Source organism: Mus caroli, unplaced genomic scaffold (genome assembly GCF_978045245.1).
Source record: "Mus caroli unplaced genomic scaffold, Mus_caroli_1 scaffold_5, whole genome shotgun sequence".
NCBI lineage: Eukaryota > Metazoa > Chordata > Mammalia > Rodentia > Muridae > Mus > Mus caroli.
The window spans coordinates 154507509-154530153 of NW_028227260.1; the positions used below are offsets into that span (position 1 = coordinate 154507509).

The 22645-nt window shown below is 38.6% G+C and overlaps 1 protein-coding gene across 1 annotated transcript in view; it reads left to right on the plus strand.

Moving 5' to 3' along the window:
* Positions 1 to 18149: 18149 nt before the first annotated feature.
* Tmlhe (trimethyllysine hydroxylase, epsilon) overlaps positions 18150 to 22645 on the plus strand; it is a 113982-nt gene continuing 109486 nt past the window's right edge. The window contains exon 1 of the mRNA XM_021154170.2: positions 18150 to 18296. The gene's annotated coding sequence lies outside the window, so the exon portion shown is untranslated. The remainder of the gene's footprint in view (positions 18297 to 22645) is intronic.

A 22645-nucleotide genomic window follows, 5' to 3' on the forward strand; every position in this document is an offset into this window, starting at 1 on the left:
CTACCCACCCCCCACAACCTGAGCCCCACCAGGAGGACTTCTAACAAGGTCTACTGCAGGACAAAAGGGGCTCCGAGGAGCTGTGGCGCAGGTGGCACCAGAGACACCAGGGAAGGCTGGAGCAGGGAGGCTCCAAGCTGGGACCAGAGTGCAGGACGTCTTGCAACGGGACTGCAAAAGCCCCAAGACAAAAGGCTCTCAAAAACAATATGGCCCGCTCCTGGAGTTTGTACTCTCCAGCTGTCCTGGCTTGGGGCTTAGAAAATAAAAATTAAAGTAGGAAATCCCCTTGTAAAGGGGGCAAAATTTTTTTCTAGAGGCAATCAAATGCTGTGCTCACAGCCTCCTTGGGAACACGCGTTTCGCGATAAATATACCCCCCCACCCTCCCACCCCCTCCCACCCCCCCCAACCCCCCCCCCACTTCTCACCATTTACGTTGATGTTGGCTACTTGTTTGCTGTAGATTGCTTTTATCATGTTTAGGTATGGGCCTTGAATTCCTGATCTTTCCAAGACTTTTATCATGAACGGGTGTTGGATCTTGTCGAATGCTTTTTCCACATCTAACGAGATGATCATGTGTTTTTTGTCTTTGAGTTTTTTTATATAATGTATTACGTTGATGGATTTCCATATATTAAACCATCCCTGCATCCCTGGAATAAAGCCTACTTGGTCAGGATGGATGATTGCTTTAATGTGTTCTTGGATTCGGTTAGCGAGAATTTTATTGAGTATTTTTGCATCCATATTCATAAGGAAAATTGTTCTGAAGTTCTCTATCTTTGTTGGATCTTTGTGTGGTTTAGGTATCAGAGTAATTGTGCCTTCATAGAATGAGTTGGGTAGAGTACCATCTACTTATATTTTGTGAAATAGTTTGTGCAGAACTGTTATTAGATCTTCTTTGAAGGTCTGGTAGAACTCTGCACTAAACCCATTTGGTCCTGGGCTTTTCTTGGCTGGGAGACTATTAATGACTGCTTCTATTTCTTTAGGGGATATAGAACTGTTTAGATCGTTAACTTGATTCTGATTTAACTTTGGTACCTGGTATCTGTCTAGATATTTGTCCATTCCGTCCAGGTTTTCTAGTTTTGTTGAGTATAGCCTTTTATAGAAGGATCTGATGGTGTTTGGATTTCTTCAGGATCTGTTGTTATGTCTCCCTTTTCATTTCTGATTTTGTTAAGTAGGATGTTGTCCCTGTGCCCTCTAGTGAGTCTAGCTAAGGGTTTATCTATCTTGTTGATTTTCTCAAAGAACCAACTCCTCCTTTGGTTAATTCTTTCAATAGTCCTTCTTGTTTCCACTTGGTTGATTTCACCCCTGAGGTTGATTATTTCCTGCCGTCTACTCCTCTTGGGTGAATTTTCTTCCTTTTTTTCTAGAGCTTTTAGATATGTTGTCAAGCTGCTAGTGTGTGCTCTCTCCAGTTTCTTCTTGGAGGCACTCAGAGCTATGAGTTTCCCTCTTAGGAATGTTTTCATTGTGTCTCATAGGTTTGGTTATGTTGTGGCTTCATTTTCATTAAACTCTAAAAAGTCTTTAATTTCTTTCTTTATTCCTTCCTTGACCAAGTTATCATTGAGAAGAGTGTTGTTCAGTTTCCACGTGAATGTTGGCTTTCCATTATTTATGTTGTTATTGAAGATCAGCCTTAGTAAATGGTGATCTGATAGGATGCATGGGACAATTTCTATATTTTTGTATCTGTTGAGGCCTGTTTTGTGAACAAGTATATGGTCAATTTTGGAGAAGGATCTGTGAGGTGCTGAGAAGAAGGTATATCCTTTTGTTTTAGGATAAAATGTTCTATAGATATCTGTTAGATCCATTTTTTTCATAACTTCTGTTAGTTTCACTGTGTCCCTGTTTAGTTTCTGTTTCCACGATCTGTCGATGAAAGTGGTGTGTTGAAGTCTCCCACTATTTTTGTGTGAGGAGCAATGTGTGCTTTGAGCTTTACTAAAGTTTCTTTAAAGAATGAGGCTGCCCTTGCATTTGGAGCATAGATATTCAGAATTGAGAGTTCCTCTTGGAGGATTTTACCTCTGATGAGTATGAATTGTCCCTCCTTGTCTTTTTTGATAACTTTGGGTTGGAAGTCGATTTTATTAGATATTAGAATAGCTACTCCAGCTTGTTTCTTCAGACCATTTGCTTGGAAATTTGTTTTCCAGCCTTTCACTCTGAGATGGGTTTCCTGTAAGCAGCAAAATGTTGGGTCCTGTTTGTGTAGACAGCCTGTTAGTCTATGTCTTTTTATTGGGGAATTGAGTCCCTTGATATTAAGAGATATTAAGGAAAAGTAATCGTTGCTTTCTATTATTTTTGTTGTTAGAGTTGGCATTCTGTCCTTGTGGCTGTCTTCTTTTTGGTTGGTTGAAGGATTACTTTCTTGCTTTTTCTAGGGTGTGGTTTCCGTCCTTCTATTGGTTTTTTTCTGCTATTATCCTTTGAAGGGCTGGATTCGTGGAAAGATAATGTGTGAATTTGGTTTTATCATGGAATATTTTGGTTTCTCCATCTATGGTAAGTGAGAGTTTTGTCGGGTATAGTAGCCTGGGCTGGCATTTGTGTTCTCTTAGTGTCTGTATAACATCTGTCCAGGATCTTCTCACTTTCATATTCTCTGGTGAAAAGTCTTGTGTAATTCTGATAGGCCTGCCTTTATATGTTACTTGACCTTTCTCCCTTACTGCTTTTAATATTCTATCTTTACTTAGTGCATTTGTTGTTCTGATTATTTTGTGTCGGGAGGAATTTCTTTTCTGGTCCAGTCTATTTGGAGTTCTGTAGGCTTCTTGTATGATCATGGGCATGTCTTTCTTTAGGTTTGGGAAGTTTTCGTCTATAATTTTGTTGAAGATATTTGCTGGCCCTTTAAGTTGAAAATCTTCATTCTCATCAACTCCTATTATCCGTAGGTTTGTTCTTCTCATTGTGTCCTGGATTTCCTGGATGTTTTGAGTTAGGATCCTTTTGCGTTTTGTATTTTCTTTGATTGTTGTGCTGATGTTCTCTATGTAATCTTCTGCACCTGAGATTCTCTCTTCCATCTCCTGTATTCTGTTGCTGATGCTTGCATCTATGGTTCCAGATTTCTTTCCTAGGGTTTCTATCTCCAGCTTTGCCTCACTTTGGGTTTTCTTTATTGTGTCTACTTCCCTTTTTAGGTCTAGTATGGTTTTGTTCATTTCCATCACCTGTTTGGATGTCTTTTCCTGTTTTTCTTTAAGGACTTCTACCTGATAGGTTGTGTTTTCCTGTTTTTCTTTAATGACTTGTAACTCTTTAGCAGTGTTCTCCTGTATTACTTTAAGTAAGTTATTAAAGTCCTTCTTCATGTCCTCTACCATCATCATGAGATATGCTTTTAAATCCAGGTCTAGCTTTTCGGTTGTGTTGGGGTGCCCAGGACTAGATGTGGTGGGAGTGCTGCGTTCTAATGATGGTGAGTGGTCTTGATTTCTGTTAGTAGGATTCTTGCGTTTGCCTTTCGCCATCTGGAAATCTCTGGAGCTAGTTGTTATAGTTGTCCCTGGTTAGAGCTTGTTCCTCAGGTGATTCTGTTAGCCTCTATCATCAGACCTGGGAGACTAGCTCTCTCCTCTGAGTTTCAGTGGTCAGTGCACTCTCTGCAGGCAAGTTCTCCTCTTACAGGAAAGGTGCACAGATATCTGGCCTTAGGATCTCCCTCCTGGCTGACGACGAAGGCCCAAAACAGGACCTGTCCCGAAGCTGAGTTGCTTTGGCCTCTCCCAGAAGCTGTTAGCTTCTGTATTCTACACTCTCACCTGTGCAGAATACTCTCGGAGGAGTCCCGGAACCAAGATGTCTGCTGCTGATGCTCAGACACAGTGCTCCCGGGCCGGGCGGACCCCTATCCTCTTGCTGGTAAAGTGGACGGATGTCTGGGGCCTGTGCAGAATACTCTCGGCCGGGTCCCGGAACCAAGAAGTCTCTGATTATTTCTATTGCATGCAACATTTTTATTACTAGAACTATGGATGATAGTCTTACACCATGATTATTACATTTCTGTGGATGTCATACTATTTCTGAAGCACATATTAGTGCCATTTCAAATCTAATATATCTCAAAGAAGGTTTAAGATATCATTTGACAATACTTCCATATAATATACAATTGATTCATTTAATAACTCTTTTTCTATAAGGAGAAATATCTTTTTGAGATGTTCCAAGGCCTATTTGAAGAATTTCAAAGATTTTTAAGGATATTAAAATAATTTAGTTAGAATTTTGATTTGTAAAATTCATTTTAAAATGTCAAGGGTTTCACACACACACACACACACACACACACACACACACCAGGCCTTCTAAATAAAATAATTAAAAAAAAGAAAGTAGATTGAGAAGAGACTGGATGGATTACTGAATCTAAAAACTGAGGAAACTGAAATCTATGAAAACTGAAATAACTAGAGCTACTCTCAGAAAAAAAGTCAAAGGTTTTAAAATAATTGTGAAATAAAAACACATGTTGTGAAAATACAATCACAAGTCACTGTAAACAATAATAGCTATTTTAAATTTTTTATTAGATATTTTATTTATTTACATTTCAAATGTCATCCCTTTTCCTGGTGTCCCCTCTGAAAATGCCCTATCTCATTTCCTCCCCCCTGCTCACCAACCTATCCACTCCCAATTCCCTGTCCTGGCATTCCCCTACACTGAGGCATTGAACCTTCTCAGGATAAAGAGCCTTTCCTTCCATTGATATCCAACAAGACCATATATGCAGCTGTAGCCGTGGGTCCCTCTACTGACTGGTTTTATGTGTCAACTTGACACAGACTGGAGTTATCACAGAGAAAGGAGCTTCAGTTGGGGAAGTGCCTCCATGAGATCCAGCTGTGGGGTATTTTCTCAATTAGTGATCAAGAGGGGAGGCCCCTTGTGGGTGGTATCATTTCTGGGCTGGTAGTCTTGGGTTCTATAAGAAAGCAAGCTGAACAAGCCAGGGGAAGCAAGTCATGATGTTTGTGCAGGAATAGAAATCCTGACTAAGACAGTCCCTCCATGTATGGTCTTTGGTTGGTGGTTTAGTCCCTGGGAGCTATGCTGGTTCAACTGGTGGTTAGCATGTAGAAGAATGCAAATCAATCCATTCTTATCTCCTGTACAAAGCTTAAGTCCAAGTGGATCAAGGACCTCCACATAAAACCAGATACACTGTGACTAATAGAAAAGAAAGCGGAGAAGAGCCTTAAGCACATATAGGGGAAATTTTCCTGAAGAGAACACCACTAGCTTATGCTCTAAGATCAAGAATTGACAAATGGGACCTCACAAAATTACAAAGCTTCTGTAAGGTAAAGGACACTGTCAATAGGACAAAACAGCAACCAACAAATTGAGAAAAGAACTTTACCAACCCTACATCCCATAGAGGGCTAATATCCAATATATACAAAAAACTCAAGAAGTTAGACTCCAGAGTTCTTTAAAATTTTATCAGTACATCTGCATTATATAAACTGCTTGACTTTACAATATGTTTGTTCAGATTTATCATATACTTTGACTGTATTCACTTCTCATTTTTCTTTCCTGTTTCCCTTCCGTTCTCATTTTAGTCCCCTTCACCTTCTCAAATTGTCCTTTCCATAATATTTTTATATGAAGTATTAAGAATAATAAAGTTTAAATATAAAGTTTAAATTGAAATAGAATTACATCATTTCCTCTTTCCCTTTCCTCCTTCCAGCTTTCCCCAGGTACCTGCCTCCAATGCCTCCTATGAACTCTATCTCAATTTGATAGTCTTTTACTTTGATTACTACTGTTACATATATATATATATATATATATATATATATATATGCATATATGTGCACAAATATGTAAATATAGCCTGCTGAGTCTGTTTTTGTTATTTGTGTGTATATGGTTTCAGCATTGACCACTCTGCATTAGACAACCAATAAGTGAGACAAATTGAGTGTTGTTCAGAAAGTCCTTTCCTATACCTATATCCTATAGTGTACTGCCTATATTTTCTTCCAGCAGTTTCAGGGTTTCTGGTTTCACATTGGGGTATTTGATCCACTTGGATCTGATTTTGGACAAGGTAATAGCTATGAATCTAGTTTTATTCTTTTGTATGTGTCCATCCAGTTTTCCCAGCATCATTTGTTGGAGATGCTGTCTTTTCTCCAGCTTACATTTTTGTTTGTTTACTTGTTTTGCCTCTTTGTCATGTATCAGATAGTTATAGTTATGAAGACTCATATTTGGGCATTCTATTTTATTCCATTGGTCTGTTGTTTTTTGCCAGAACCATGTTATTTTTATTACTATAACTGTGTAATATATTTTGAAGTCTGAAATAGCAGTCCCTCCAGTGTTCCTCCTTTTGTTCAAGATGGTTTTGGCTATCTGGGGTCTTTTCTGGTTCCATAGGAAAGTTAGAATTTTTAAATTAGTTCTGTAGAATTTTTGAACTGTTGCAGGTATTTTTATTGGGGTATGTTGTAGATTTTGTGGGCATTTTGTAAGTATACTGAATATGTAAGTTGTTTTTGGTAGGTGGTCATTTTCACAGAATTAGTTCTACTGATCCAAGAACATGGGATGCTTTTCCATTTTTATAGTGTCTTTTTCAATCTCAATCCTTTTCTCTAGCAAGTGGAAGTTTTCATTGTAGACATCTTTTTATCACCTTGATTAGGTTTACTACAAGAAGTTTTATTGGTTTTGACAACACTGTAAATGGGAGTGTCCATAATCTCTTTCTAAGTGTATTTTTTGTTGGAGTATTTTTATAAGTTGGTTTTATAATCTGCCATTTTGCTAAAAATACTAATAATTTATAAATGTTTTCTGGTGGAATTTTGGGGATTTCTCTTGTATAATGTCATATCATCTAAAAAAAAAAAGAAGAGGGATATTTTAATCTTTTCCTTCCCTATTTGTGTCCCTTTAATTGTTTTCTCTTCTTTTTATTGCTCCAAAGAATGTTATAGAACTATATTGAAAAGAAGTTTGTATAGTGGACATCCCTGTTAAATTCCTAATTTTAAACTGTTTAAAACAATTGTCTAAAAGCTTTGATACATTTTATTTATTTTCCCCTTTTATTAAACATAGATTCTTTTCCCATACAAAATAATCTAGAGTTTTCTTTCCCTCCATTCTTCCCAGTTGTTGTCAACCACCTTTCCCAACCAGATCCACACTCTGTCTTTCAGTACATCTGGTTTTATGTGGAGGACCTTGATCCACTTGGACTTGAGCTTTGTACAAGGAGATAAGAATTGATTGATTTGCATTCTTCTACATGCTGACCACCAGTTGAACCAGCACCATTTGTTGAAGATGCTGTCTTTTTTCCACTGGATGGTTTTAGCTCCTTTGTCAATGATCAAGTGACCATAGGTGTGTGGGTTCATTTCTGGGTCTTCAATTCTATTCCATTGATCTATCTGCCCATCTCTGTACCAATACCATATAGTTTGGGGTTTTGTTTGTTAGTTAGTTTATTTGTTTACTGTTGCTCTGTAATACAGCCTAAGATCAGAGATGATTCTTCCAGAAGTTCTTTTATTGTTGATAATTGTTTGCGATCTCCTGGCTTTTTTTATTATTCCAAATGAATTTACAAATTGCCCTTTCTAACTCTATGAGGAATTGAGTTGGAATTTTGATGGGGATTGCATTGAATCTGTAGATTACTTTTGGCAAGATAGCCATTTTTACTGTATTAATCCTGACAATCCATGAGCATGGGAGATCTTCCCAACTTCTGAGACCTTCTTTGATTTCTTTCTTCAGAGACTTGAAGTTCTTGTCATGCAGATATTTCCCTTGCTAGGTTGGAGTCACACCAAGATATCTTATATTATTTGTGAGTATTGTGAAGGGTGTCATTTCCCTAATTACTTTCTCAGACTGTTTATCCTTTAAGTATAGGAAGGCTACTGATTTGTTTGAGTGTATTTTGTATCCAGCCAATTTGCTGAAGTTGTTTATCAGGTTTAAGAGTTCTCTGGTGGAAAAGTTTGGGGTCATTTCATTATACTATCATATCATCTACAAATAGTGATATTTTATCCTCTTCCTTTCCAATTTGTATTGCTTTGACCTCCTCTTGTTATCTAATTCCTCGGGCTAGGATTTGATTACTATATTGAAGTGTTAGGGAAAGAGTGGGCAGCCTTATCTGGTCCCTGATTTTAGTGAGATTGCTTCAAGTTTCGTTCCATTTAGTTTGATGTTGGTTACTGGTTTGCTGTATATTGCTTTTATTATGTTTAGATATGGGCCTTGAATTTCTGATCTTTCCAAAGATCAGAAAACGTTTTGTCAAATGCTTTCTCAGCAACTAATGAGATCATCATGTGTTTTTTTTTTCTTTGAGTTTATTTATATAATGCACTATGTTGATGGATTTCCATACATGAAACCATCCCTGCATCCCTGGTTTGAAGCTTACTTGACCATTGTGAATGACTGTTTTCATGTATTCTTGTATTTGGTTTTTGAGAATTACGTGGAGTATTTTTACATCAATATTCATAAGGGAAATTGGTCTGAAGTTCTCTTTCTTTGATGGGTCATTGTGTGGTATTGGTATCAGTATAACTGTGGCTTCATAGAATAAATTGGATAGTGTTCCTTCTGTTTCTATTTTATGGAATAATTTGAAGAGTATTGGTATTAGGTCTTCTTTGAAGGTCTGATAGAATTCTGTACTAACTGCATCTGGACCTAGACTTTATTTGGTTGGGAGACTTTTAATGACTGGTTCTATTTCTTTAGGGGTTATGGGACTGTTTAGATGGTTTATCTAATCCTGATTTAAATTTGGAACCTGGTATCTGTCTAGAAAATTGTGCATTTCATCAATTTTTTCCACTTTTGTTGAGTATAGGCTTTTGTAGTAGGATCTTATGATTTTTTAGATTTCCTCAGTTTCTGTTGTTATGTCTCCCTTTACATTTCTAATTTTGTAAAGATGGATACTCTGTGCCCTCTAGTTAGTCTGGCTAAGGGTTTAACTATCTTGTTTATTTTCTCAAGGAACCAGTTCCTTCTTTTGTTGAATCACTGTACAGTTCTCTTAGTTTCTACTTGGTTGATTTCAGCCCTGAGTTTGATTATTTACTGCTATCTATTCCTCCTGGGTGTATTTGCTTCTTTTTGTTATAGAGATTTCAGATGTGCTGTTAAGCTGCTAGTGTATGCTTTCTCCAATATTTTATGGAGGCACTCAGAACTATGAGTTTTCCTCTTAGAACTACTTTCATTCTGTCCTATACGTTTGGAAATGTTGTACATTCTCCCCCCCTCCCCTCGACCCCCCCAATGTTAAGCCATTTAGTTTTTAACTTTTCCAATTTTTATTAGGTATTTTCTTCATTTACATTTCAAATGCTATCCCTAAATTCCCCTATACCCTCCCGACCCTGCTCCTCTACTCACCCACTCCCACTTGTTGGCCCTGACATTCCCCTGTACTGGGGCATATAAAGTTTGCTAGACCAAACTTTATATGATCAGAGATCATTATATTTATATGATAAGAGATCATTGGGACCTCTCTTCCCAATGATGGTTGAGTAGGCCATCTTCTGCTACATATGCAGCTAGAGACACAATCTCTGGGGGGTACTGGTTACTTCATATTATAGTTCCACCTATAGGGTTGCAGACCCCTTCAGCTCCTTGGGTACTTTCTCTAACACCTTCATTGGGAGCCCTGTGTTCCATCCAGTACCTGACTGTGAGCATCCATTTCTGTGTTTGCCAGGCACTGGCATAGTCTCATGAGAGACAGCTATATCAGGGTCCTTTTAAGCAAAATCTTGCTGGTGTATGCAACAGTGTCTGAGTTTGGTGGCTGATTATGGGATAGATCCCCAGGTGGGGCAGTCTCTGGATGCTCCATTCTTTTGCCTCAGCTCCAAACTTTATCTCTGTAACTCCTTCCATGGGTTTTTTGTTCCCAATTCAAAGAAGGGTTTCTTCTTGTGTTTCATGTGTTTTGCAAAGTATCTTGGATATTCTAAGTTTCTGGGCTAATATCCACTTATCAGTGAGTGCATATCACGTGACTTCTTTTGTGATTGGGTTACCTCACTCAGGATGATGCCCTCCAGATCCATACATTTGCCTAGGAATTTCATAAATTCATTCTTTTTAATAGCAGAGTAGTACTTCATTGAGTAAATGTACCACATTTTCTGTATCCATTCCTCTGTTGAGGGACATCTGGGTTCTTTCCAGCTTCTGTCTATTATAAATAAGGCTGCTATGAACATAGTGGAGCATGTGTTCTTATTACCAGTTAGAACATCATCTGAATATATGCCCAGGAGAGGTATTGCTGGATCCTCAGGTAGTACTACATCCAATTTTCTGAGGAACTGCCAGACTGATTTCCAGAGTGGTTGTACAAGCTTGCAATCCCACCAACAATGGAGGAGTGTTCCTCTTTCTCCACATCCTTGCCAGCATCTGCTGTCACCTGAATTTTTGATCTTAGCCATTCTGACTGGTGTGAGGTGGAATCTCAGGGTTGTTTTGATTTGCATTTCCCTGATGATTAAGGATGTTGAACATTTATTCAGGTGCTTCTCAGACATTTGATATTCCTCAGTTGAGAATTCTTTGTTTAGCTCTGTGCCCAGTTTTTAATTTGATTAGTTGATTTTCTGGAGTCCACCTTCTTAAATTCTTTATATATATTGGATATTAGTCCCCTATCTGATTTAGGATTGGTAAAGATCCTTTCCCAATCTGTTGGTGGCCTTTTTGTCTTATTGACAGTGTCTTTTGCCTTACAGAAGCTTTGCAAGTTTATGAGGTCCTATTTGTCAATTCTTGATCTTATAGCACAAGCCATTGCTATTCTATTCAAGAATTTTTCCCCTGTGCACATATCTTCAAGGCTTTTCCGCACTTTCTCCTCTATAAGTTTGAGTGTCTCTAGTTTTATGTGGAGTTCCTTGATCCACTTAGACTTGAGTTTACTACAAGGAGATAATTATGGATCAATTCGCATTCTTTTACATGATAACCACCAGTTGTGCCAGCCCCATTTGTTGAAAAGGCTGTCTGTTTTCCAGTGGATGGTTTTAGCTCCCTTGTCAAAGATCAAGTGACCATAGGTGTGTGGGTTCATTTCTGGGTCTTCAATTCTGTTCCATTTGTCTACCTGTCTGTCGCTATACCAGTACCATGCAGTTTTTATCACAATTGCTCTGTAGTACAGTTTGAGATCAGCAATGGTGATTCCACCAGAGTTTCTTTTATTGTTGAGAATATTTGTTCTATCCTAGGTTTTTTGTTCTTCCAGATGAATGAGCAAATTGCCCTTTCTAACTCACTGAAGAATTGAATTGGAATTTTGATGGGGATTGGATTGCATTGAATCTGTAGATTGCTTTTGGCAAGATAGTCATTTTTACAATATTGATCTTGTCAATCAATGAGCATGGGATCTTCTGAGATCTTCTTTGATTTCTTTCTTCAGAGACTTGAAGTTGTTACCATACAGATCTTTCACTTCCATAGTTAGAGTCACACCAAGGTACTTTTATATTATTTGTGACTATTGTGAAGGGTGTTCTTTCCCTAGTTTCTTTCTCAGCCTGTTTATTCTTTGTGTAGAGAAAGGCCATTGGTTTGTTTGAGTTAATTTTATATCCAGCTACTGTACTGAAGCTGTTTATCAGGTTTTGGATTTCTCTGGTGGAATTTTTAGGGACAGTTATATATACTACCATATCATTGCCAAATAGTGATATTTTACTTTTTCCTTTTCAATTTGTGTTCTTTTGACCTTCTTTTGTTGTCTTATTGCTCTGGCTAGGACTTTGAGTACTATACTGAATAGCTAGGGAGAAAGTCGGCAGCCTTGTCTAGTCCCTGATTTTAGTTGGGTTGCTTCCAACTTCTGTCCAATTACTTTTACCAGTGGGTACTGGTTTACTATAGATTGCTTTTATAATGTTTATGTATGGGCCTTGAATTCCTGATCTTTCCAAGACTTTTATCATGAATGGGTGTTGGAATTTGTCAAATTCTCTCAGCATCTAATGAGATGATCACATGGTTTTTGTCTCTGAGTTTGTTTATTTAGTGGATTACATTGATGGAATTCCGTATATTAAACCATCCCTGCATCCCAGGAATGAATCCTACTTGATCATGATGGATTGTTTTGATGTGTTCTTGGATTCAGTTAGCAAGAATTTTATTGATTATTTTTGCATCGATATTCATAAGGGAAATTGGTCTGAAGTTCTCTTTCTTTGTTGGGTCTTTGTGTGGTTTAGGTATCAGAGTAATTTTGGCTTCATAGAATGAATTGGGTAGAGTACCTTCTGTTTCTATTAGTGGAATAGTTTGAGAAGAACTGGAATTAGGTCTTCTTTGAAGGTCTGATAAAACTCTGCACTAAACCCATCTGGTCCTGGGCTTTTTTTGCTTGGGATACTATTGATGACTGATTCTATTTCTTTAGGGGATATAGGAGTGTTTAGGTCATTAATCTGATCCTGATTTACCTTTGATACTTGGTATCTGTCTAGAAATTTGTCCATTTCATCCAGGTTTTCCAGTTTTGTTGAGTATAGCCTTTTGTAGAAGGATCTGATGGTGTTTTGGATTTCCTCACAATCTGTTGTTACATCTACCTTTTTATTTCTGATTTTGTTAATTAGGATGCTGTCCCTGTGCCATCTATTGAGTCTGGCTAAGGGTTTGTCTATCTTGTTGATTTTCTCAAAGAGACAGCTCCTGGTTTGGTTGATTCTTAGAATAGTTCCTTTTTTTCCACATGATTGATTTCGGCCCTGAGTTTGATTGTTTACTGCTGTCTACTCCTCTTGGGTGAATTGGCTTCCTTTAGTTCTAGAGCTTTTAGGTGTGCTGTCAAGCTGCTAGTGTGTGCTCTCTCTAGTTTTGTTTTGTTTTGTTTTGTTTTTGGAGGCACTCAGAGATATGAGTTTTCCTCTTAGGACTGCTTTCATTGTGTCCCATGAGTTTGGGTAAGTTGTGGCTTCATTTTCATTAAACTCTAAAAAGTCTTTAATTTCTTTCTTTATTTCTTCCTTGATGAAGGTATCATTAGGAGAGTGTTGTTCAGCTTCCCTGTGAATGCCGACTTTGTATTATTTATGCTGTTATTGAAGATCAGACTTAGTCCCTGGTGATCTGATAGGATCCATGGGACAATTCCAATATTTTTGTATCTGTTGAGGCCTGTTTTATGACCAATTATATGGTCATTTTTTGAGAAAGTACCATTAGGTGTTAAGAAGAAGGTATATCTGTTTGTTTTAGGATAAAATGTTCTGTAGATATCTGTTAAATCCATTTTTTCATAACTTCTGTTAGTTTCACTGTGTCTCTGTTTAGTTTCTGTTTCCAGGAGCTGTCCATTGATGAGAGTTGGGTGTTGAAGTCTCCGACTATATTGTGTGAGGTGCAATGTGTGCTTTGAGCTTTACACAAGTTTCTTTTTTTTGTTTGGTTTTTCGAGACAGGGCTTCTCTATGTAGCCCTGGCTGTCCTGGAACTCACTTTGTAGACCAGGCTGGCCTCGAACTCAGAAATCCACCTGCCTCTGCCTCCCAAGTGCTGGGATTAAAGGCATGTGCCACCACTGCCTGTCACTAAAGTTTTTTTAATGAATGTGGCTGCCCTTGCATTTGGAACATAGATATTCAGAATTGAGAGTTCATTTGGGAGATTTTAACTTTGATGAGTATGAAGTGCCCCTCCTTGTCTTTGATATTAGAATGGGTACTCCAGCTTGTTCTTCAGACCGTTTGGAAAATTGTTTTCCAGCCTTTCACTCTGAGGTAGTGTCTGTCTTTTTCTCTGAGGTAGGTTTCCTATAAGCAGCAAAATGTTGGGTTCTGTTTGTGTAGTCAGTCTGTTAGTCTATTTCTTTTTATTGGGGAATTGAGTCCATTGATATTAAGAGATATTGAGGAAAAGTAATTGTTCCTACCTGTTATTTTTGTTGTTAGAGTTGGGATTCTGTTCTTGTGGATCACTTCTTTTAGGTTTGTTGAAGGATTACTTTCTTGCCTTTTCTAGGGTGTAGTTTCAGTCCTTCTATTGGTTTCTTCCTGTTATTATCCTTTGAAGGGCTGAATTTGTGGAAAGATATTGTGTGAATTTGGTTTTGTAATGGAACATTTTAGTTTCTCCATCTATGGTAATTGAGAGTTTTTCTGGGCATAGTAGCCTGGGCTGGCATTTGTGTTCTCTTATGGTCTGTATAACATCTGTCCAGGATCTTCTGGCCTTCATGGTCTCTGGTGAGAAGTCTTGTGTAATTCGAATAGATCTGCATTTATATGTTACTTGACCTTTTTCTCTTACTGCTTTTAATATTCTGTTTTTATTAAGTGCATTTTTTGTTCTGATTATTATGTTTTGGGAGGAATTTCTTTTCTGGTCCAGTCTATTTGGAGTTCTGTAGGCTTCTTGTATCTTCATGGGCATCTCTTTCTTTAGGTTTGGGAAATTTTCCTCTATAATTTTGTTGAAGATATTTACTGGCCCTTTAAGTTTAAAATCTTCATTCTCATCTATACCTATTAATCTTAGATTTGGTGGTCTCATTGTGTCCTGGATTTCCTGGGTGTTTTGAGTTAGGATCTTTTTGCATTTTGTATTTTCTTTGATTGTTTCGCCCATGTTTTATATGGAATCTTCTGCACCTGGGATTCTCTCTTCCATCTCTTGTATTCTGTTGCTGATGCTCGTATCTATGGTTCCTGATTTCTTTCCTAGTATTTTTATCTCCAGAGTTGTCTCCTTTTCTGATTTCTTTATTGTTTCTACTTCCCTTTTTAGGTCTTGGATGGTTTTGTTCAATTCCATCACCTATTTGGTTGTGTCTTCCTGTAATTCTTTAAGGACTTCTACCTCTTTGGCAGTGTTCTCCTGTATTTCTTTAAGTGAGTTATTAATGCCCTTCTTAAAGTCCTCTATCAGTATCATGAGATATGATTTTAAATCTGAGTCTTGCTTTTCAGGTGTGTTGGGGTGCCCAGGACTGGCTGAGGTGGGAGTGCTGGGTTCTGATGTTGGTGAGTGGTCTTGGGTTCTGTTAGTAAGATTCTTATGTTTGCCTTTCGCCATCTGATAATCTCTGCTGATAGTTGTTATAGTTGTCTCTGGTTGGAGCTTGTTCCTCCTGTGATTCTGTTAGCCTCTGTCAGCAGTCCTGGCAGTTGAGCTCTCTCCTGAGTCTCAGTGGTCAGAGTACTCTCTTCAGGCAAGCTCTCCTGTTGCAGGTAAGGTGCACAGAGGTCTGATGTTCAGACCTGCCTCCTGGCTGAAGATGAATGCCCGAAACAGGGCCTGTCCCAGAAGATGCGTTGCCTCCGCAGTCCGTGAGCTGACCTGCACAGACTGGCCTCCAAGGGAACTGGGACACAAGATGGCTCCCTCACTTGTTCTGACAATCTGAGCCCTCCAGGGCAGACACCTCTCCTCTGGTGGGGAAGATTCCTGGATATCTGGAGCCTGAAAGGGGGTCTGTCCAGAAGTTGTGTCGCTTCTGCCTGTCCCAGAAGCTGTGTTGTTTCTGTAGTCTGAACTCTCACTTGTGCAGACTGGTCTCTGAGGGATGACTGGGCCTTCTTGCTGCTGTGATTACAGGTATGTGAAATCACTCTCAGCTGTTCCTAGGTTTTAATCCATCCATCTAATCACTCATTCCTAAAATACACTCTATGTCATATACTATATGAGTTTCACACACACACACACACACACACACACACACACACACACACACACCAAGGAAACCAACAAAGGAAATTATCTCAATGCTTACTTTCTTTTCAAAATTTTTCTTCTTTTCTTTTCTCTCTTTTCTTTTTTGAGACAGGGTCTCTCTATGTAGCCCTAGCTGTTCTAGAACTTGGTATGTAGACCAGGTTGGCCTTGAATTCACAAAGATTCTCCTGCCTCTACCTTTCAAGCGGTGGGATTAATGGCATGCATCACCACACCTAGCTTCAATGTTTAATTTTTAACAGTAAGTACTGAGTAAAACTGAGGGATAAATTGTACAAAGAAGAGAAAATAAACTTTCCTTCTATTATTTATTTATTATTGATCAAGTTGTACCTGGACTCTTTTTCCTGGTTGTTCATACTTCCTCTCTTTCAGTCACTAAAACGCTATATCTTTAATAGCTAATACTGATGCTGCATGTCAAGCATGTCTTTACATGCATGGACTCTTTTAATCATTATATTCTTGTGAGATAGATGCTATTATTGTAACCATGTATGAAATTGGAAATTGAAGCTCAGAGAAACAAAGCCTTTTGACCAAAACTGTAGCTGTGCTCCACAAAATAGCATTTAAGCATCTACTTTTCCTCCCTTCTTCACTCTGTGCCTGGGCATCATCACATACCAAAGGCACCCACCATCACCACTGTTAAGGCATAGGTTTTCGATAGTAATATTTGAATCCAGTGTACTATTTTCTTGAAGCTCTTAGTGTGTTTTATTATACAAATGGATGTCAAGTATCTAGAGCCAATGAACATATTTTGTTGAAAGAATTCTTTTTCAGGTTTTTATGGTGTTTTAATTATAGTTTCTGTTGTATATAACTTAGGTTTTAATATTAGCTTGGGAACTTAACTTTATTATGATCTTGTTGAGATTGTTTAACTTATCTGTGCCTTAGTTGCCTTACCCCTAAAGTTCAAATAATATAATCTCTTTTAAATGTTTATTATAAAACAGGTCAATGGAAGATAGTATAAGTTTCATAAATGTTCTTTGCTATATAACGGAGAAGTTCTCTGAATTAAATAAACTTTATCAACTTCTTGCCTTTTCTTGAGGTCTTTATATTTATAAATTTCATCTTATCTTTACTGATCTTGTTCTTACCTTTACTGATCTTTTTCACTATTGTCATGCTCCTTCATATTACTAGACACTGGATCATGTTTTCCTTCTCTCTGGAATGTTCTTTTTCCTATTTGTCTGGTCACCATTGATATTTATTCTTTAAGCATAAAATTATAAGGGTATGAACTATGTCTTGGTTTTGATCATCAGTTTATACCCAGAAATCACTGCAAAGTTTGACATATAGTAGACTCCAAATTTGTTGCAATGAATTAATACTAGCTGGATTAAATCTAGATTTTTCATCTTATTTAGTTATTCTTCTTAGCATTAATTCACATTTTGGGTACTATCTTTAGTATGTATATTCAGTGGTCTTAGGCAATTATTAACAAATATTCGTTAAAGAATACACCCTATGCTTGGTAATCAGATTTGAAAAATAAAAACTTTCTGCTTTCAAAAGGCTGCTTGTTCACTGCACAGAAGAAATAAGTAGAAAGAGAAATTAAAACCCAGAGTAAGTGGTATATAAGGCATATGGAATCAATGGGAAAAGAATATAAATTTATATACTAATGACTGAGGAATAACAGAGGGATACAAAATTGATTTTTTAAAAAAAGACTATAAATTTTTCCAAATGAACAACTGTAGATAGGGAGAATTCCAGGATAAAACGACAGAGGAATATTAAAAAGCCTCCATCATAATGAAAGCCTTTTCTTCTTTTGTTAATGTTGAATCCAAAAAAGTGTTTTCTTTTGTACCTTTATGACAGATTATTTCATGCTCCATCTCTTGGTTTTTCTAGTATGCATTATTATTAAATTTCATTCGCACAAAGTGTTCATTTCTTGTGGTTTATTCCCCTTTTAAAGCATACTACATTAACTCTAGTTGGGCCTTTGATTCAAAATGCTCATCCGAATCTATAGAAATCCAGTAGTGAGGGATATGTGACATGTGGAAGGATAGAGGAAGAATTTTAGTTCTTATGAAACCTCAATAAGCTACCATTAATAAAAGCATAGGCAAGAGATTATAGAAGAAAACAGAAAAAGGCAGGGAACCTGAGTTTTACATGCACTGTAACATCCCGGACCCGTCTTTCTCTTGTTATACCTCCAAATTTGTTCAGTGGATACTACCGACTATACTACTTGGCTGATCTTTCTGGATCCTAGTCTTTAAAAGCGCCCTGCGAGGATTCCACTCTGCAAAAAACGGAAGAAGCGGGGCGGGGCTTTAAGGTTCTCTGTTGGGCTAGAGCAGGCTGGGGGAGGGGAGCGGGAGTCAGACTGCTGTGGGAGGCTGGGTAGTAAAACGCAAAAGGACTGACAAGGCGCCACTACAGCCCCTCTTTGCTTGCATTTACCTCCTCAAACTTCTGAGTCGCGACTTCCAGCGCAGGTAGGTACAGCACCTCGGGTCTGGGGAGGGTTGTCTTAGGTGGCCAGGACCCATAGCACCTAGTCTTGTGCATTGGGGCCTGGCACAGGGCTGGGGCAGTGGCAGCTCCGATCCTCATCCCAGGATATTACTCACCTTACACTAGCTGAGGAGGACACTCCTGCCTTTCCCCAAGACCTTCCTTATGATTTGTGCTAGTTTTGCCATACAGCTTTCCTGGAGATCAGGATAGGGCCAGTTGGGCCTAACTCTGTAAAAGAGCTGGAGTAAGCTGTGCTTGAGACTGACTCCCAGGCTGCTTTCTTTCTATACCATTTTACTATTGTTCTCCGGTCAGATTGTACCCTTTGTCTCTCAGAGGAAGGCTGTCAGTGTAGTTGTAGGAGGGAAATTAGTCTAGAAACGTCCTGAAAACAATTCTGAAGAACCTTTTAAAACTACTGGAAATGGCATTCTTTCCTGCATGAGTTGAATGTTAACTCTGAATAATGCTCATGAGAATACTATATTAGTAAAGGATTTTAAACAAAAATTATTGTCCAAAATGTTATTTATGTACTGAATGAACACCACCAGCAAGTTTCATAAAGTCAAAATAGTTGGAGATTTTACTGTTTAATTACTGAACAAAACCACTGAGCTCTCCTACTTAGGAACATTGTAATATTCCATTTTCATACAGTGGTCTCAATTTATTGTTGCTTTTATTTTATAGTTTGCTTGTTAGGATACAGTGTAGTTAAGGGTTAAAAGTAGTTAATTTTACATTAGGTAAGTGACTACAGAGGTGCAGGGAGAAATATGAGTACTATGGACCAAATCTGCCCTTATTATAGAACAACCATGAAAAGAAAACATGATTTACCACAGTATTAAAAGAAGTCATACATTGTTTCATAAGCAGTGTGATGAACAGAATGTTCACTGTAAGTGGTAGAGCCTGGGAACTTCTACCATGTGTTTATTTCTCCTAGTTATTTAAGTATATCTTTTAAATATTGAATTTGATTCCCATAGTATATATCCTTGAGTGATATAACTGTCTCATATGGTTAGTTTTATTTTTAGGGTTTTTTTAAAATAAGATGTATTTTAATTGAAATAGAATTACGTGAATTTCCCCCTTGCTTTTCCTCCTTCCAACCCCTCCCATGACATCCTATCTCAGAGTGATATCTTCTTTTCCTTTATTATTGTTACATACATAATGAATACATATGTGTGCCAGTCTGGATACCAGGAGCTGTCAGCAGGGATCAGCAGGGCTCTGGCCTAGCCAGAGGGGCCAAAGAGTTACAGCTCTCCAAGGGGAGGTCAGAGCAGGGCAGTGTGCTGGGCCACTTCTACTGCTGCTGCTGTTGTGGAGTTGGTGGCAGGCAGGCAGCAAGACACAACAAGAAGATAGCCGGAGTTGAAGCCACCCAGCAGGAAGTGGCTGAGGTCTAGCACACACCTGGCTTGTTGGGTGGGATCAAAGTCCAATGCTGAAAGCTTCAGGAGAGAAAACTCTTCACTGAAGTGTTACAGCTCAATGAGACAGGCATCCTCAGACAATCTTTGGTAAAATAACTTGCGTACTTTATTCCTTGTGGATAGACCTTATAAACTTTGGGAGTTAGGGTGGGATCTAGAGGAAGATGCTTTCTATTGGCTTGGTCTGAGATGGTAGGAAATGCCTCACCTGCATGTGGGAGGACTTCAGGTGATTGTCACAGTACTCTCAATAGGGTGGCATGGTCACATGTTCCAGGACTGGAACCTGGTTGGGAGTAGATTTAAATGCCTACCATTCTCAATTATGAGAATTGCCAGGGTTCCTGAATCTGCTCTGAATCCACAGACCTTGCCAGTCTGGTGGCATGACCCACTGCCCCACATATGTATGCACACACACACACACACACACACACACGGAAGTTTACTTGTCCATTTATTATTTGAATTATTAATCTATTTAGTAGGATTTTTTAGTTCTTTCTATATTCTGGATTTAATCTATAGATCTTTGCCCTGTGTTATAAGCTGTATCTTTATTCTGTTCATTTTTTCCTCTGCTGCACAGAAGCTCTCTAATTTCATGTAATACCACTTGTCAAATCTTTTTGTTAATTTCTAGGCTTTCAGAGGTATATTAAGGAAGTTATTGTGACTAATGTTAAGCTTTCCACCAGCAGTTTCAGAGGTTTGCATCTTATGTTAAGGTCTTTGGTCTGATTTGAGTTGATTTTGTACAAGGTAAGAGCTAGAGAAATAGTTTTAGTCTTCTATGTGTATAGATCCAATTTTTCCAGCAAAACTGATTGATCAGGATCTCTCTCTTTTAAAAATATATTTTTAGCATATTCATCAAGAAACAGATGACTAGAGCTGTGTAAATTTATTTTTTATTCCTTCCATTCCATTGGTTTGCCTATCTGTTTTAATACCAATACATGTTACTTTTGATACTATAGCTCTTATTGTATTGTGAAATGAAATATTATGATTCCTGGAGGGTTACTATGCTTGCTCAGGATTTTTCATAATTCATAAATAGGTCTATATGAATTTTAATACATTTCTTTTACTTCTGTGGAAAAAGGTCATTGGTATTTTTATGGGATTATATTTTGTCTTAGTTAAGAGTTTTACTGCTGTGAGTAGACACCATGTCTTATAAAGGACAACATTTAATTGGGGCTGACTTACAGGATCAGAAGCTCAGTCTATTATCTATCATCTAGGTGGGAGTATGGCAGCATCCAGGTAGGCATGGGGAAGGAGGAGCTGAGAGTTCTACATCTTCATCTGAAGGCTGCTAGCAGAATACTGGCTTCCAGGCAGCTAGGATGAAGAAGGTCTTAAAGCTGACACTCACAGTGACACACCTACTCCAATAAGACCACACCAATACCAACAAGGCCACACCCTCTAATAGTGCTGCTCCCTGGGCCAAGCATATACAAACCATCACATTCCACTCCCTGTAACCCATAGGCTTGTTCAAACAAATGAGTCTATGGGGGCCATACCTAAACACAGTATAATGCAAAATACATTTAGTCCAACTTCATAACTCCCCATAGTTTATAGCAGTCTCATCAATGTTAAAAGTCCAAAGTTCAAGGTCTCTTCTGAGATCCATCCAGTCACTTAACTGTAACTCCTAAAGCAAAACAGGAAACTAGCTGGGCAAACTCCAAACTCTGCATCTCCATGTCTGATGTCAATGCAGTCTTCAGATCTCCAACTATCTTTTCATCTTTGTTGACTGCAACAAGGTTCTTTCTTGTGAACTGGTTGCACACCCTGTTGGCAGCTTTCCTCAGCAGATAGCCCACGGCTGTGGCATCTCAAACATCTTGTGGTCTTCAAGGCAACTTCAGTGTTACAGCTTCTTGTTTCAATGTCTGTCATCCACACATGATGAAAGTGCTAGTGTCAGTTCTCCAGCTCTGCTCTCTGTTAGCCCTCCATGCTCATGTTGATCCACTCCACTGCTGCTGCTGTTCTTGGTGATCATCCCATGGTACTAGCGTCTCTAATATGCTTGTGTCTTCCACTGCAAACTAGGCTTCCCCAATAGCTTCTCATAGGCTCTCTTCATGGTGTCAAGCTTCAAATACTTTGCATAACCCCTTCAGTCCTGGCCCATCACCTAAAACAGGCTGCACCTTCACCAATGGCCTTCCATGGCCTCTCACAATGCCAAGCTTCAGCTGCTCTTCATGATGCCTTCATACCTTCAAAACCAGGAACACCTGGGTGACTCTTACACATGACGAAGTACAGCTGCTGCTGGAACACAGCCTTGTTGTACTCTCAGAAAAAACTTCCCAGAAGATATCACCTCAGTGACACTGATCTCTTCTTTTTTTTTTAATTTTTAATATTTTTTATAATGTATTTTCCTCAATTACATTTCCAATGCTATCCCAAAAGGCCCCCATACCCCCCCACACTTCCCTACCCGCCCATTCCCATTCTATTGGCCCTGGCATTCCCCTGTATTGGGGCATATAAAGTTTGCAAGTCCAATGGGCCTCTCTTTCCAGTGATGGCCGACTAGGCCATCTTTCTATACATATGCAGCTAGAGACAAGAGCTCCGGGGTACTGGTTAGTTCATCATGTTGTTCCCCCTATAGGGTTGCAGATCCCTTTAACTCCTTGGGTACTTTCTCTAGCTTCTCCATTGGGAGCCCTGTGATCCATCCAATAACTGACTGTGAGCATCCACTTCTGTGTTTGCTAGACCCCGGCATAGTCTCACAAGAGACCACTATATCTGGGTCCTTTCAGCAAAATCTTGCTAGTGTATGCAATGGTGTCAGCGTTTGGAAGCTGATTATGGGATGGATCCCTGGATAT